At 35.5% G+C, this 5,057-nt stretch overlaps 1 pseudogene; it reads left to right on the forward strand.

Annotated features, from left to right (window-relative positions):
• The first annotated feature begins 900 nt into the window (after nucleotides 1-900).
• On the forward strand, nucleotides 901-5,003 carry LOC134240933 (myelin expression factor 2-like; annotated as a pseudogene).
• Nucleotides 5,004-5,057: the final 54 nt, after the last annotated feature.

Consider the following 5,057-nt stretch of genomic DNA (forward strand, 5'->3'; position numbering starts at 1 on the left):
CTAAATTTTTCGATTTAAAGTGATCATATTAGCATTCTTTTGGAATTTTACATAGTTAATTGTACTCGCTCAGTAAGATATTCATAAATCCTTTCTCCTATATAAACGACATTAATTTGAAAAGAAGGAATATCCGCCATTTTGAATCGCCATTTTGGCTTTTAACTTACAGCTGCACCATCATTCAATTGTAGAATAGAGAAATGTAGAGAAAAAAAATACAAATCTGCAGTGTATAGATATTTGCAAATGTAATCCAGAACAAAGCAGAATAAAAAAACGATTGACAAATAAATCAGAGAAAATTCGAATTAAGTGTAGAAACGCCTAAATTTTCTGAGTTAAACTAATAATGTTAGAATTCTATTATCATTTTTATACTTGTTTTACACTCAGTAAGATATTCTTGCATTATTTCTCCTTTTTGAGCAATACTGAGAGATAATTAGAAAAAATTGATGTCCGCCATTTTGAATCGCATGTTGACCTCTTTAACGCCATTTTCATGAAGGCCAGCATATTTTTTCGGATTCAGCATACTCGAAATAGGTTAAAAAACTATGCCGGACCAAATAATAACTATTTGCCGTTAGAAGTTATTTCTAACCTTCTTTTTAAAAATAAGGACCAGACTATTTAGAAATATTTGTTTGATATTCATAAGAGACATGCCCCTAGCAATATTGACTGGTATATTATAGCACCACATATGAATGCCACTTGAAAAGCAGTGATAGGTATTATTTACGGAAAAAAAATTGAAAATGATTTTGTAAATAAAAAAGAATCCCTTCCTACCTAATTTTTTGGAGGAATCACACATATATTTTTGTTTGGCCTAATGTATTGTGCATCCCTGCCAAGTTCTCAACAGACTTCTCATACATTTTTATCATTCAGGTGGGACAACAATGATATGCAGCAGTACGATGATGACTTGGATAGCATGGAAAAATCAAGGTTTGCTATATACCCAAAACACATTATTCTATTGTTTTAATGTCTGAAGGCCAATTTATTCTGGAAATAAACTACAGATTATTATTGTCAAATTATTCATTTTATTGCTATATAAGTGAAATTTTAGGCACCGTGAATCAACATCTCGATCATCAAGACCCCGATCCCCCGTGAGACGTTCCAGGTCAAGATCTCGATCACACGAAAGACATCGAGATAGAGCTCGTCGAATAAACCTTATCTCAAAGAGAGTTATTATCAGCAATGTGCCATATGAAATGAAATGGCAAGACATCAAAGACATTTTCAGGAAAGAAAGGTAAACACTGACACTAACAGAGCTTTAATTCATGAAAGTTTGGAGAGTTGTGCCAGCTAAAATAAGCAGATGGATTAATTGGATTTTAAATATTTCTATTATAAACTCATTTTTCATTTAATAAGGTATACACCGACATTCATAGTGCTTCAGTTTATGAAAGTTTGGAAAGTTGCACTAGGAAAAAAATGCAAATTTTTAATCCATTTCTTTTATTAAAAAATAATTTTTCATTTATTCATTAACTTGATGAACCAATGGCTAAAAACATTGAGGTCTTGTGTATTCTTATTTGTCTCTAAGGAAATCTGTGATATTTTTACTTCTGTTTTCTTTTAGTTGGGGAGGTCCAGTATGTAGAAATGTTTGAAACACCAGATGGAAAATCACGGGGATCAGGGTAAGTTTCCTGTAAAGGCTAACAAGTAGTGGTTACCTGACTGGACTGATTTTAATCCCTACTCTAAATCAGTTACTGGCAATTGGATCAAATTTTCAATTAGTGGAGGGCATTTATTTTTTTCTAGAATATAGTTTAACTGGAATGATAAAAAAAATCTATAAGCTAAAAAGTATGTGATAAGTTAATTGCATTTTCTACTAAAATTGACAATTATTTTTTTGTTTCAAAGTCTCTGCAATATCTACATGTACATTCTCTGCTGTTAAAATTTATTTGTTCAATAAATCCATAACTTGATTAATTTTTCCTGGTCATGGTTTGAGATATTCTTTGTAGAATCATTGAGTTTAAAGACAAGGACACAGCTAGGAAGGCCATAGAAACAATGCACAGATACAAAATGAAAGACAGGAACATAGTTGTCAGAGAGGTAAAGCATCTGGTTCACTAAGGAGAAGGAAACATTTTCTTAACACTGAATTTAAAAAAAACCTGTAGAATTTATAGAAGTGTATGGCTGTGTATCAAATTGTTTAAAATAAAAAAAAAATATGCTTTTTAAGTTGAATTTGAATCTGAAAGGTATATTTTCTTCACTATAGGAACGTGAAAGTGATCAGAACCAGAACATGGGGGGTGGACGTGGAGGTGGATCCGGGATGATGGGTGGTGGAGGCATGGGAGGAGGAATGGGAATGATGGGAAATATGGGTGGAGGTGGAGGCATGATAGGTAATATGGGAGGGGGAGGCCCCGCTGTTACCCCACAGCTTCTCCAGCAGCTGGGTGTTGATGGACCGGTCACAAATACAGTATTTGTATCCAATGTAAGTACATATATAGCAAGTGTTCACCTTAAAAAGAAAATCATACATATGTATGTGTGTGTTTGAATAATTGATTAATTTGAAACTGGTCTCAATTTTGCAGTGCATATGAATTGTTAGAATTTTTGTTTTAAAAGATTGATTACAAAGTTACCTGGAAGAAATTGAAGGATGTGTTTAAGTTGGCTGGAAATGTACAAAGAGTGAGGTAATGCAGTCCAAAGACGGCAAAAGTAGAGGCATGGCCACTTGTGAGCTTTGACACTGGACTAGAAGCCCTCCAAGCAATATGTATCCTCTCCATTAAAATAGTGTTAATTTTAGGATATATGGATATACACATAAGCCTATATAAAATTGAAATTCTGGTTCTTAGGCCAGCGCGCATCCGTTTTGAGGTAGACGCATTGCTAATTTTATTGTATTTTTGATTAAATAAAAGGTTGGTATTGCGGAGACCAATCCAGAAAACAAGTTCCGTCCTCATTTTTTCGTAGTTTAGTATTCAAATATCACTTCAGGTAGCCATTTTCAAAGAGATTTTGGCTATTTCGTTTGAATATACAGTGTACGTTCAAAGACAATGCCTATGTTGTTCACACGCTGAAAAGCAATGGATAAAGCAAACCTTTTGATCCGACATGGAAAGTATATCTGTGAATAAAAAAAATTAACTTTATTTTAAAGAAAAATTGAAAATTAAAATTAAAAAATACCTCCCTCATCTACTTTATTGCCAATAAAATGATAAATAAAATGCCCCCCTCCCGCATCTGTTTTGGAGAAAGTTGGCCTGAGAACCAGAGAATTAAATCAAGATAGCCTAAAATTATGCTTATAGACTTTTTACATTTGGGATAAAATAAAAAATAGTTTTTTTTTAAGATGCTACCATAATAAAGATAGAGTTGGTAAGTAGGATTTCCATGTGTGTGTTTTTTTATCTGAATACATTACTTTGTTTGAATAATTCTTTTCTGAGCCATATTCATCTTCCTGTAAATATTTCATATCAGAGAGTAGCAATCCAATATAACCCTTAACGTTTCACAGCTATGTTCAACAATCAGACCTACTATGATCGTCCAATGTAAGAGTGAAAATGGACAGCACAGCAGCCAAGAAAGGACCTGATATACCTTTACCTGGTACTCCCTCAGTTTATAAAATTGTTAGTGTATTATTTACTTCTATTTTGAATTTATTACTAAACTTTTTTTTTCATTCTAGCTGGACTAGGTGATTGGCATGGGACTTGGTTTAGGAGGAACACCGATTAAAACTCCCAAGGTAGTGGTGCATTGTAGGAGCAGTCCGTCTGGTTTAAAAAATATTGATAATTTTCCATAAGTTAAAATACGTGTGTGTTGATTGTTTTAAATATACTGCCTTATTTTTTAGGATCAGGAATGGGGATGGGCAATCTTGGTGGAGGGGGAGGAGGAGGGATGGGCTCAGGCATGTCTTCAGTGGGGGGGCTGGGCAACATGGATAGTGGTATGGGGATGGGATCATCCTTGGGAGGTGGATCCGTGGGTTAATGGGTGGTAATTGTCAGGCCCCGGGCTGGGAGGAGGAAACATGGGGGGTGGATCTAATGTTGGATTGGGGGGGCTGGGAATTCTGGGCTTTAGGAATGGGCCTTTAGGTGGACTGAATGACTTTAACTTGGTATGGGCAGGGGGAATGGGGGGCAATTTTGGCAACTCACTGGGTGGTTTGGGAGACAATCATGGGCCTGAGCAGCCTCAGCAGCAATAGTCTAGTGGAAACAGCTTCAGCAGCAACATGATGGACAACCTGGGCAGTGGGCTTTGGGCCCGGGAGGAAGCAGCTCTAACTACGGAGGAAGTGGGCTTGTCCTCCTCTCTGACCGTGGAGGCAGCAGCAGGGGTAGAGATAGCAGGGATAGTGACCCGGGCCACTGTAGACAATTGTACAGTCTGTGTGAGAAATGTAAGGCACTCTCAGTATGTGTACTCTTGATTCAGTTATATGATCAGATACATGTTTAATTAAAAAAAAATTTCAGTTTTGATAATTATGAAAATGAACTAATAAAAAAAGAATTCATTTGCAGTACTGGTATATAAAATGTAATGAATATATAATGTGCCAGCCCTTCAAGAATTTTGACATGATTGGGTTGCTTTTTTTATTGAGGGTTTTTTCAGTTGTTAACAAGCTGTTTCCTTTTTTTGGATATGAATAATAATTTTCAATTTTTCAGCTTCCATATTCTTTGAAATGGCAAGATCTGAAAGAAAAGTTCAAGGCTGTTGGTAAGTATTGATATTCTTCACTTACAACACAACTAGATGATTTGTTTTCTCATATGGAATGTGACCAGTGTGCATAGTTGTATAAAATATTCTTTTGAACAGCTGATGTAAGGTTTGCTGAAATCAAGATGGAAAATGGAAGATCTGCTGGCTGGGGCTTGGGGGCCTTTGGAAACCCTGATGATGCACAGAGAGCAATTTGTATCCTTTGATTTAAGCTCATCTCTAGAAACCAATCAGTGTTAAAGTTCTAGGATAAATTTATA

This window comes from Saccostrea cucullata, unplaced genomic scaffold, assembly GCF_032062105.1.
Source record: "Saccostrea cucullata isolate Sc308-1 unplaced genomic scaffold, CSIRO_AGI_Scuc_v1 ctg22153, whole genome shotgun sequence".
NCBI classification, from domain to species: Eukaryota; Metazoa; Mollusca; class Bivalvia; order Ostreida; family Ostreidae; genus Saccostrea; species Saccostrea cuccullata.